This window comes from Meles meles, chromosome 20, assembly GCF_922984935.1.
Source record: "Meles meles chromosome 20, mMelMel3.1 paternal haplotype, whole genome shotgun sequence".
NCBI classification, from domain to species: domain Eukaryota; kingdom Metazoa; phylum Chordata; class Mammalia; order Carnivora; family Mustelidae; genus Meles; species Meles meles.
The window spans coordinates 46,891,650-46,904,764 of record NC_060085.1 but is presented as its reverse complement, the minus strand read 5'-3'; the positions used below and the strand labels follow the sequence as shown (position 1 = coordinate 46,904,764).

Here is a 13,115-nt window from a genome sequence, read left to right as displayed (position 1 = left end):
AAGCCCCTGTCCTTATCTGGGGCCTTTTGCAGATAATAGATAAGGCCATTTATCTCAAATTGCCAAGAATCCATAGCAAGAAAGTAACAGTCTAAGATGAGATTCACAGAGAGACATCAAAGTGTGATTTTGCCTCTTCCAATAATAGTTCTCATTGCTTACTTAATGATTGAATTGCTGTGGCAAAGAAGAGGATGTTTGCTGTTCTGGGAGGAGATTAAGAAATAGGCTGCAGTTTGGTGATATATTAGAGGCCATTAGGGTTCCGTCCTTATGGGTTGGATAACACCAGCCTGAGGTATAGATGCCTATACCTGTATCTCTTTGCCTGAAGGCTTTTCTCACCTTAGTTCACTTACCTGCCTGCAGGCCAGAAATACTGGAGAATTAACACTCCAGGAATAGTCCCTAACCAGTGAGTTGGTATTATGTATTAGTTTCCTCTTCCTGCTATAACCAATTACTACAAACTCAGTGGCTTAAAACAATACAGATTTATTATCTTATAGTTTTGGACATCAGAAGTCCAACACTGGTCCCATGGGGCTAAAGTCAAGGTATCAGCAAGGCAGTGTTTTTTCTAGAGGATCAAAGGGGAAAATCTATGTCTTTGCATTTTCCATCTTCTGGAATTGTTTGCCTTGCAGCACCATATCATTTTGACCTCTGCTCCCATGGCCACATTTTCTTCTCTAACTCTGATCCTCCTGCTTTCCCTTTATCATGACCCTTCTAATTACTTTGGGTCTGCCTGGATAATCCAGGATAATCTCCCTACACCACTATCCTTAAACTAATCCCGTCAGTGAAATCCCATTTGCCTTTTAAGGTATACAGGCTATGGGAATTAGGATGTGGATATCTTTGGGCCTCATTATTTACCTCAGTGTATAAACATCCCACTTTACTCACTCTTTGAGTGGGATAAATCTAAGCATATGTTCTACACAGTGCCCAGAGTTTCCCAGTGGGATTGAACTCTAGCTATCCACGTTGGTTACTAGCTCAATGACAAACTCTTTTCTAGTTTTCTTCCATTTCCTGTTTCACTGCTCCCCTATTTCCTGGAATAATCTCCCAGATTCAGATACTTGCATTCAAGTCTGTTTCTTGTTGCTCAATTCTTTAGCTTCTGTAAAACCTTAGGAGAATGAGTATCTTTGAGTTCTCCAAGAATGATGGGAACAAATTAAAAGGATACAAGAAGAAGCTTGAAGGAATTCCCACTGATCAAATTGGGGACAAATGGAGCATTAAAATAAATATTGATCATGAAGGATTGCAACCTATTGAATAAAATATGAATCCATGAATCCATTGACAAATAAAAGTAACAATAACAAACAAGAAGTGGAAACTCTTCATTATGGTCAAATGTAATAAATGTAGAAGGGAGGATAGAATTATAAATCATTATTTGGCAAACGCAGTAATGACTGATCCAAGCAAGATTATTCAATAGATGCTAAAATCAGGGAGTGAAAGTGAGAATAACAGAAGTTAACATGAATTCCTACAAGATCATTATAAAGGATAAATGATGGAAGAATGATGTTGGAAGAACCTGTTAGAAATTACCTTAACCAAATGATCTGATTGGTTAAGGGGGTGTATTCATAGCATGTGCCTTCTGATATAGTGAGAAGAGCTCAATATCTCTTCTATGGTATTCTAGCCCAAAGTGTGTAGCTTGCATCTAATCATGAAGAGAGGGATGCTTTATAAAACATTCTATTCAAAATTGTGTGTGCCAGGAAATATAAGGAAAGATTAAAGAACTATTCCAGATTAACGATATGAAAAACTAAATGAAGCATGTGATCTTGGATTTTTTGTTTTCTTTAAATAACGTTATTAGGGCAATTGGGAAAATCTGAGTAAGGGCTATAGATTTATAGTATTTTATCACCATTAAATTGTCTTGATTTTGTAAATTAGACTAAGGTCATGTACTAGAATATTCTTATTTTTCTATGTTTAGACTATCTAAGAGAATATTCTGATTTTTAGGACATGCATACTGAATTATTGAAGGATAGAAGGACATCACATCTGAAACTTACCTTAAAACAGTTCAGTAAAGGAGGGTTGGGATATAAAACATATATAATAAAATGTTCTCATTTGGAGAATCTGGATAAAAGTGTCTGGTAATTCTTTGTATTCTTGCAACTTTCATTTATGACTTAGGTATGAGAAAATTTTAAGATGTAAAAAAAGTATAAGGGCTTTAAATCATTGAGTCATTGCCCTGCTTACCTGCAGGCTGCTATCTTGTCATTATAAGTAAAATGTCCTCAGCATTCTTTTTTTTTTTTTAAATATTTTAGTTTAGTTTAGTTTTTAAAGATGTATTTATTTATTTTAGAGAAAGAGAGAAAGAGAGAGTTTGAGCAGGAGGAAGAGCAGAGAGGGAGGGAGAAGAGAAAGTAGATCTCCAGCAGACTCCCCACTGAGCATGGAGCCTAATGCGGGGTGGGCTCCATCCCATGACCTGAAGATTATGATCCTGAGATCATGACTTGAGCTGAAATCAAGAGTTGGATGCTCAATTGACTGAGCATCCAGGTGCCCCTAAAATGTCCTCAGCATTCTTAAGTCACAATGTTTCTTTCTTCCCGGTGTCCCAAGGATATGTTGACTATTGAGTAGAGTTTCTGATACCTTTAACAGAGCACTGGATTTAGAATAAAAAAAACTGTAATTTGAATTCTGGCACAATAGTTGTGAGACCTTAGAAAAGTCATTTTAATTTCCTTGGCTTCAAACCATGTCTGGAATTTTAAAGGTTTAAATTATGTGATTCTTCTTCATCCCTTCCAGAACACTCTCTGATTCTCTCATGTCCTTTGAATGTTTAAATAACTGAATCTATTCTTCTGGATGTGGTTCATGATGACTCTGCCTTATAATAAATTCCTCTTGATGTGATTACTATGAATTTCCATCAAAGGAATTTCCAATGTAGGGTTATTTGTTTGTCTGTTGTTGTAAGGAGGATTAAGCAAGCTGAAACATTCGACAAAATTATTCAGTTTGTGATTCCATTTACTAGATTTCTCACATAGGAAATTTTATAAGTTTAGGTAAACAAACTTCATATTAATGACTATTGGGAACAATTTTCTTGGTGTAACAGATAAGCCTTTTGCTGAGTTGGGATTAAGCTGGTTTGCTTCCAGAACCTCCAGGCAGGCGTGAGTTGCCAATTTATACTGAAGGATAGAATGAATATTCTAGTGGAAAAAGCTAGGAACAGGGGCCCTGAGCTCAGCTACAGCATCAGCCCTGGAGCTGCTTTGTTCCTTGATATTTGGCTGGTCATTGCCCTTCCTCTTTCTTAAATAGATGTAATGAGGCTTGAACCTCTCTCTTGCCTCTCAGGAGTGCTACAGTGATGAATGAGCATGCCGTTTGCAAACTGCTCTGAGTCCTTTGCTAGGGAGATATTTAAGTAACAAAGCATCCTCATCAGAGTACAGTTAGCTCTCACTACAAATCCAACACCAAGGGATTTTTCATATTAGCGTGATCTAGATTGTATTGTAGCTAGCCATGCAGGAAGAAAAGGAATGGACTGCTCTCTGCTACAACAGTTATTCTTATCTCAGACTTTTTTTTCTTTATAGCATGTATCATATGTGTAATTAATTAACTTATTCTTTAACTTAGTTATTCAAGTCAGCTTTGTTCTTGTGCCCCCAGTGCCCAGCATGGTGCCTAACAAATTGTAAGGGTTCAATAAAGACTTACTTAGTGGTCAATGAAAGAATTATGTAATACATGATACAATCTTGCTATTCCTTTACGACAGGATTTGAGCTTTCACATTCCTATAACCAAATAGACAATTTCCCATTTCTGTGGTTTTAAATATACCAGTTATGGACCATAAATAGTTGACACATGATACCTAATATGCGGGCCTCTCATACAGCCGTGGGAACTTCTTGAAGAGCTTTAGCATATATACTTGGTAGCAGTAAAATGGATAATTCAGAACGTGGGTTCTTTTTGGTTTGGAACGTAATTTGTATTTTCTCTTTTTTTTTCTGGTGAAGAGGCTCTCACATTTTATTTTGCTAAGTTGCTGTAAAAAGTGCATTAATTTTATGTAAGTTCTGATTAGCTAAATAACTAACACTACGGAAGGCAGAAAGGTGGTGAGGGAGCAGTAAGGATACACCTTGGGATTAATCACTTGCCCTGGATAATTCCTAACCTGTATGCTTCTTCTATGGGTGATTGATTTTTGCTTCTATACAGCTTTAAAAGATGAGGCAGTTTGTGTGTTTAATCTTTTATCAACCACCTGTGAAGATTTGAGTCATCTGTCCCTGTAGCTTTCATTGTTATGGTACCCAAAGCCTGATGACCTGAAGCCATGCATGAAATGGGGGTGAGGAAAGATGGGGGGCTCTTTTAGTGACTGCATCAATTCCTTACTGGTAGTTGAGATTGGGAAATAGCCTTTGTTCTTGAAAGCTGTGCTTTTTTCACTCTCTAAATTCTAGGGAGGTCTTTTTGTGTTTATTTTGGACACACGATCTATGGTCACAGATCCCTTTGCCTTCCTGAAGAATGATGTTAATTATGTCATTTTCATTGTTCAGAACCTTTCACAGCTCCCCAACACTAGCAGAATAAAGTCTCAGGCTTTAATTCTGGCACCCAGTTTTTCTCCTAATCAAATTTTAGGATAGTGGTATGGTTATGAGCATAGATTCTGGAATGAAATATCTGATTCTGCCTCTTGGGTGATCTTGGGTACATTGCTTAACCTATCTAATCCTTCCCATTTTCTCATGGAGAAAATAATGGAACCTAGCTCATGGGGTTGTTTTGAAGATTAAATTAAATTATGCATATAGAATGTTCACTATTGTGCCTAGAACACTACAGAGGCTCAATAAAAGCTCATTTTCACTACCTCTCTCTCCTGATCCAGCAACTGAACTAATTACCGTTGCAAGCACTATTGCAAGTACCCCATAATTTACATTTTCTTTAGATATCTTGCCTCATGCTTTTCTTTACTCCTTCCCTCACTTTCCCAGTTCAAGTGTTCTTCATTCTCTGATGCCCTGTCACAGTGCTGCCTTCTCTCTAAATGCATCCACGCATGTAATTCCTACTTTTGCTCTCCACAGTCTTACGTGATCTCTCCATTCTCTAAATTCCCTTGACACTTTTTTCTGAGTTTGAAAGTGGTAGCCACTTGAATCAAGAATGCTCTTCTGGATTCTCACTTAGGTAGGTGAAATCTGGAGCAAATTTCTTCCTTTTTCATGCATCTCAAGGGTGAAGTAAGGTCAGTCCTTCCTAGCATGCTACTTGACCCTAACTAATAAACACACCCTTCCTGTGATCATGTCCAGCATATAGTACATGCTTAATATGTATTCAGGGAAAGGATCTTATGGAATGAAAGGAACTTTTTGTGGCTATTACCTATATCACTCCAACAGAAGATCTCGCTTCAGCCTAAATTGAAATTCCTCAGGAAGTGTGTATAGTGAGATTCTGAGAGCCTTTGAGCTTTGAGCCTGGGAGGATTTGGTGACATGTCAGATACATTTTATGATTCATGAATTTAAGTTGGTTTTGGGGATTTGGTATGAGAGAGCTGAATCTTTTTGGATTAATAGTTCTTTTCTCTGTGACAGCTATCATTTACAGTCATGGCCCAGGGTAAAAACCACTGCATGGGAAGCGGAGTGCTTTGGTATTTGAAAAGATTATGATGGATTATTTCTGTCTTGCCATCTTTTTCCTTCCCAAGATGGCAGAACAAAATTAAGTCCCCCTGTATTTTGAATAAATGTCTCTTTTTAAGAAGAACAGAAATGGCCTCAGGGAGGTGCTGCCTGTGGTTATGCTCAGCACACTGATTTGCACAAGATGTTGGGATAAAAACAGAAAGGAACTTTCCACATGTATTATAGGAGCCAAAAGTAAGATTTTCATAACCAGGACTATATATCACTGCAGATTATTCATCCTTGACAGACTAAATGAAATAAACCTGAGGCAATTATCCTGATAATGCAAGGTAGGAAAATCTGGGGGCAGATCTCAGTTTTCCTATTTCTGAAATTCAGTTTTCAGTTTTTCCACTTACTGGTTGGGAGATCTTGGCCAGGTTGATATCTTTTTCAGTTTCTCCAACTATAAGAGAAGGGTGTTAAGCTAAATCGTCTCTGAAGATTCCTTGAACATTCATTTGTCACTAAGCCTCCATGAGATGCCATCAGGTCAGAGGCACCCATTTGATGAAAGAGGAAAGCAAAACTCCCTTTGCATGTCATTGTGAAGAAAGAGTTCATAGTGACAGCTGGCTAGTTGTATGTAGCCATCTAAGCAAGCCTCCCATATAGGACTGTTGTGGGCTGAATTGTATACCCCCCAAGATCATATAGTGGAACCTAACCCCCCAGTATACCTCAGAATGAGTCTGGATTTGGAGACAGGGTCTCTAAAGAGGTAATTAAGTTCAAGTGAGGTCCTTCAGGTAAGCCCTAATCAATTATGATTGCTGTCCATATAAAAAGACAAAATTGGGACACAGACACACAGAGAAGGAAGACCACGTGTCTAAGTGTTCAGTCCTTGACACAGAAGTTGGACATATATTTACTCATTATTTGGTTGGGGAGGAGAGGACAAAACAACAATTAAGATGCTGGAGATTCATTAGTGAATAAGGACAATGTGGTACCCCTGTATTTATTTTCTGGTGGTACGTGAGGCCAACAGCCTTCATGATTGCTGAGAAGGGAAAACAGCTGATGAGAGAAGGCATATCAGGCTGAACTAACTTATTCTGAGGGTTTGGGGAAGGCTTGTCTAAAGAAGCTGCAAGGAGAGAGTGAAGATTAAGTAAGGAAAGAGGAGGTATTTAGGGAAGGGAGAGGCTATCCTATGTGAAGATGGGAAAGTTTGACCAAGGATCTGAAAAGCAGTATATAATGTGGCTGCAGTGCTGAGAACAAGAAGCAGGAATGTGAAAATTGAAGCTAGTGAGTTAGAAAGATAAGCAGCTTAATGCTTTTTATAAGAGGAAGAATCCAAGACTGCGGGCTATTCTAGACCCTATCATTCATTGTGTAATCTCTGAGAGGAATAGCCAAGGGATCGTCAAGCCAACCACGTGCATTTTTATAGAATTCATGGGGAGAACTTTTGCTCTGGATTTTCCTTTTCATGTTTCCAGGGAACTGGCTGGTGCAACTTAAAAGAAAACGTAAAAATTAGAAAACTTCCTCCACTCTTCTAGGTCTGACTTGAAGTTCTCCCCACTTCCCAGAGTACACTTTGCCTGTGAAGGATGGTACCCAAATGAGAGAAGGGTCAGAAGTAATTGCAGGAGCATTAGACAGTTTTGTTTTGTGAAAATGAGAAATGGAGAGGGAAAAGATCAGTTTAAAAGGCTCTTCTTTCAAGCAACTTTAATTTGTCCTTTCCCCAGTCCTGCCATGCTTGCATGGTACAGAGCTTTTAGGGAGGGAGGGAGGTGTCTGTCTGCACTCTGCCTCTACAAAGCTTTCTGTTCCTAGTGTCTATCATTTCTGCAGTGGCTGCAGGGCTTTTCCCCCAATTCCTCCCTTAGTATCATTACTCTTCCCAAAACTCCTCCCCAACGGGGCCATTGGTAGTTATGGAATGTGAGGGAGATTGCTTATGAATCCCTGCTAGTCTTTAAAGTGCAAAGTTTTTCTGGGGGAAAACAAAATGAAAAGGGTGGTTGTGCTGTTTTGAATAAAGCTTTCAGAGTTTGGGGATTGGGGAAGTGTATTTCACTAAATTATAAAGAATATGCACTCATCTGCATAGGGAGTATTTGAGGCTACCATACCCACTGAAAATTGTTAGATGTCTAGAAAATGTGAACTGTTGTGTCGTGTGTTCAAAATAGTACCTTGGGGGCCAAACACAAATCCCAACACAACACTTGTGGATCACCATGAGTGGCTCAGCCCCAGCAGATGTCCTGGGTTACATGATTTCCATAAACTTGGACTGAAGTTAGGGGAAAATTTCCCAGGCCTCAATACAGAAGGGAAAGAAAAAAAAAAAAAAAGGAAAAGAAATGCTGTTTCCCAAATCAACCAAATGCCAGCTTGCTCTCTGCAGCAGTCTAAAAATCTATTACTAGACAAAACAAAATCTAACTAGAAAGATGAATCTGCTTCTAGCAAAAACTTGTTATTCACTCCAAAGTCAAAGTTATGAATGGCTTCATTCATTCAATAAAGCTCTATTGACTTTTGGATGGTCCAGTGTTTTTCATTGTCTATAAAACGGCTTGTCTCAATTTATGTTCCTAGTGGGAAGCTAACTGTAATTTACATTGTCTGTCTGGGGAAATGGAATGGAATGCAGATATCTGTAGAGTGGTTATTTGAATCTTTGTACAGAGAGAGACCAATACTTCACAGGGTGGGTTGATGGATTCTGAAAACAGGCTTGGACAAATCTCCCAAAGATAAAAATGGCACCAATATACTCTTGTATGTTAAAAGCAGAATTAGGGAAAAGAAACTTTTGTACTAGTCTCTTCTTGATACCATGAATTTCTATTCTCAGGAATTAATCAAATTAAGAATCCAAAAGAAATCCTGTAGGACTAGATTCGACACTGAGAAGTGCTTTGTATTAGGTTACACTACAATGTCTTTGACCTATTTTACTTTTGGGGACAAAGAGGGTGCGTGTGTTTGGGAGTAGATGCATCAAAGTATGGCTCTTCCTTTATTGCTGTTCCCAATGCAAGATCTTATTGTACCACTAAAAAAGTCAGATTTTTTTTTTCCAAGTAAGTGAACCAGAAATATTTGTATTTAGTAAGCAAGGAGCAAGTGAAACAGAGGATTAATTTGTGCTTTAAAACCCCACATTATCATCAGTTTCCATTTTCTAACCATGCACGTCTTATTTTTTTGGACACTACAGATAACAAAGGAAACCTATACTGACTGCAGCTCCCTGCCTGGGGTAGATGTAAGAAATTTGGGCAATCTCTCTTCTGTTAATAACTTAAGTTTTACATATTACCACAGCTGAGATTCCACACAGAGGCCCCAGGGCTTGGGAGATTTATCAGATTGCTCTCACAAGCTTCGTTTATCTCACCAGGGTGGTACTTCCCCAGAGATTACTTGAAAGGCAAAAAAAAAAAAAAAAAAGGGGGGGGGGGGCAAAGCGTTCTGGGACCCCTAGCTTCCTTGTATTACTCAGCCTCTCCCTCCCATCTTTGCACAAAACCGTGCTCTATCTTCTCTTCTGTGTCAGCTTCCTATGTAGTTACTCTGTATTTTTGGTAGCCTCTTCGCAGGAATGTCTCCAGAATCTCCAGTTTCTCTGGAAAGATTTTTTCCATGTCCTCCAAAGCTGTGCGCTCAGGGGCATTTGCCCCCTCTGCCCAAGATGCCCTCCCTCTGGATGTTCACTTGGTAAACACTCACCTTATCTTTTAATCCTGAACTTAAATTGTGAGATTTGAAGTTTGAGTTCTCGGTCTGACCCCGGTTCTTCCTCCTTGTGCTTTCGTGCCACCATTTCACCCTTTTGGTGGTACTTCGCATCCTGGGTGGTCGTTTACGTAGTTGTCCGTCTTCCTCTGTGTCCTGGAGAGCATGAGCACAGTAGGCTCATTTTCATGCCCCTAGTCCTTGACATAGAAAAGGTCAAATGCCCCTGAAAAGAAAGAATTGTTCAATACTGGATATCTACGTAAGTAGATGATTATACAGACTTTAACATTGTGCTTTCCAAGAATTTTTAATAATATGGAAAAATGGTTATTTTTTGTGCGTGACAGAAAAAAAACCCCCACTATATAAAACAATATATATCAGGGTTCTAATTCTGTATACATAAAGACATATATTTTTATAACTACATGGGTATATACATATATAACTATATGCACAGAGAGATAAAAGACTAGAAGAAGATATACCAAAATCTCTCTTGTTTTTTTTGGAATTGTGGAATTATGTGCTATTTTTCTTAATACATATTTTTCTCCAGATTCTCTATAGTAAATATGTATTACTGTTATAATCAGAAGAAAAAAAAATAGCATTTCAAAATGAATGGCAGATAGGAACTGTCTTCTGATGTTGTTGGGGGGGTGCGGGGGGAAGCCACATCTAAACCAGTTGGAATAAAATTAGGTGAAATCAAGCATTCTTTTAAGTGTGTAACGCTCTAACAAGAAGGAAAATTATATGGAAGCATACATTTTAGTTAAAAGTCATAGTCCCTTTCTTTTTAGTTTCTTCAGTAGAATGGAAGATACTTAAACCAGTTTGCCTCTTAGAAGATAGAGAGTAATGTATTTTTTAATTAAGGGCCATTGAGATCACAAAGATAGGAGATTAGTTGTAAAACTTTCCGCTTTAACAGTTCTGCCGGGATTGTATCCTCCCTGCACCCCATAGTCTGGAATGACTGACAGGAAAATTAAGATTAGATTAGATAGGAAATCAGAACAAATCTTAGGCTTGAATAATGTGGAATAGCTTTAAAATATAGATTGGAGATGTTATTAAAACATGTGACTAAGGATTACAAAAGAAAAACACCAAGGCAGCATTTTCCCTCTTACTTACGCCTATTGCATTAATTCCATGTTAACAAACATTTTGTGGGAAGGCCCATGAAAGATTCTAGACAGGTCAGGAAACCTACTCTTTTCCTTGCTTCCCACTCTCAGGAAAGAACTAAACCGCTCAAGCAAATGAGAAGGCCAGGCACTCTGAGAGCCTCTTCAGCTAGAAAAGAGTTTAGGGGTTGATTAACCTTGGGTCTTGGAATCCGACAGCCAGGGTTGAAACCTGGGGCTTCATCTGTAATGACTGGTGAACTGAAGCTCAGCTTCTCCATGTGAAAAATGGAGATCTACCTACTCATAAAGTTATTAAGGTTTACATGAAATAATGCAGGTCCAGTGCTTAGCACATCTGGAATATGCCTAGTGTTTCACGTAGAGCAATACATGATCTACTCAGACTTCCACCTCACCCCACCATTTTTAAACAATTTTTTCTTCTGCGGCTTCACTGTCTTCCATTGGTTCGTATGCAGATGTTGTCACAAACTTTGAAAAATTGTCCTGTTTTTTGCCTCTCTTTGGCTTGCTGTTATTTCCATGTCTTAATCTCAGGTTTAGGCCTTAAATTAGACACCTGTAACTCAGATGCCTCACTGTGGAATTCCTCTCTTTGCTTCTTTTTCTCCCTTCTGTCTCAAGGGACAAACTGACTTTTGGGGTATGTGTTCTACACGCCTGATCCAGATTTAGCTTGCAGACCATTTTATAAGTGAACAACTCTAAGTTTTAGTCATGTAGACACCAGGTTAAAATTCTGCCACATACTAGCTGGTTTCAGGTAAGTTACTTCCATCTCTGAGGCTGAGTACCCATTTTCATTATTCTCTCATGTAGGGACAATAAGATTCACCTCCTAGGGGCAATCAAGAGGATTAAATGTAAATGATCTATGTGAAGCTCCTAGGGGAAAGCTATATACAGTGCTTCTCCCTCCTTATTCCTTCAGAAGTCATTATGGTAAATGGTTTGTTTTCCTTCCCCCATGACTACCCTGTTTTTTGTTTATATTAGTGAGACAGGCTAATAAGAAGACTGATGCATTAAAATACCGCTTAATTCAGGACAGCCCCCTTATTAGGAATTCACAACCATTCTGTCAGGGCCCAGGCTGAAATTTACCTTGTCATTTAATCCTATGGGACAAAGAGAGAGGCCAAGGAAGAAAGGAGAAAAGTTGACGATGTCTGAGCCACGTTGTGCCTGGAACTACTTTGGTGAGGTGCAGGAGACTGGTTTTGCTTCATAAAAAGTAGCATGTAATTGGGGCGCCTGGGTGGCTCAGTGGGTTAAGCCTCTGCCTTCGGCTCAGGTTATGATCTCAGGGTCCTGGGATCGAGCCCCGCATCGAGCCCCACATCGAGCCCCGCATCAGGCTCTCTGCTCGGCGGGGAGCCTGCTTCCTCCTCTCTCTCTGCCTGCCTCTCTGCCTGCTTGTGATCTCACTCTGTCAAATAAATAAATAAAATTTAAAAAAAAAGTAGCATGTAACTGACAATGGGGTATATTGGGGAGGCTATTGCGATTATTAGAAAAACAAAACAAAATACCCTTTTAATGTCCTATGGCTTCCAGATGACTTATTTGAGGTAATAGTTTCCTGAGTATAAATATCCCACAAACTCCACAAACTTGGTGACTGTACCAAAGCCTTTCGTTTCCAGGTGTCACATACCACCCTTACAACTACCCTATTACATGAACTTCACACTTCCCCACATTAGCTTTTGAGCTAAACACTGAGTTTGCTAGTGGTTTTACATTCGCCTTCCCTGTTTTACTGCTAAGGAAAGAATGAGCTTGGAATCTCCTCCACAGAATCTTTAGAACTTTAATTTTCTGAGCAGCTAACAGAGAGGAGAGTACAGAGGGAATTGAAGATTAGAATTAAAGTTTAGCCTGATGTAAACAGTTTTGATGTGTAGCCCACACATCTCCAGCAAAGAAAGCTTCTTAATGGGAAGGAGAGAAGTGCATTTTAAGACATAAAGAAAGCTATTAATGTCATCTCCCATTAGCTCTCCTTAGTGTATTTATTCTGCCTTATCCACGTGCCCTGTGACCTCCAGCCTCTGCCCTCTCACAGATGCTCCTCTCTCCACTTTAGAAGGGAGCTGGACAGAGGAAGAGGAAGCTAGAAGTGAAGGCCCCTTAATGGTCACCCACTTACAGAGCTTTATGGTGTCAGGCAAATAACTATTCCTATGGGCTTTAGTTTTCTTATCTGTAAATTGTAAAGAATAGTATCTAGTTAACCAGAATTGTTTTGGGGATCAAATTAAATCCTCAACTTCTCAGGATCTGTAGGATGGAACAGTACCGAGACACACCAATGGTGAATGTCTGTGGGAAATGCTGTGGACCTTGTTAGTGCCATCAAGTCTCTGAGGAATTCTACAATACAAACAAAACAAAACAAAACAACCATTTGGTTCTGTTAACATGTGCTGGACAATGCCAAACCAACAAGTACAGAAACAATGAGTTCCAATGTCATCTC

The 13,115-nt window shown here is 39.1% G+C and overlaps 1 pseudogene; it reads right to left on the bottom strand.

Moving 5' to 3' along the window:
* LOC123932226 overlaps positions 1–10,890 on the bottom strand; it is a 79,782-nt pseudogene extending 68,892 nt beyond the window's left edge.
* Between the last annotated feature and the right edge of the window lie 2,225 nt (positions 10,891–13,115).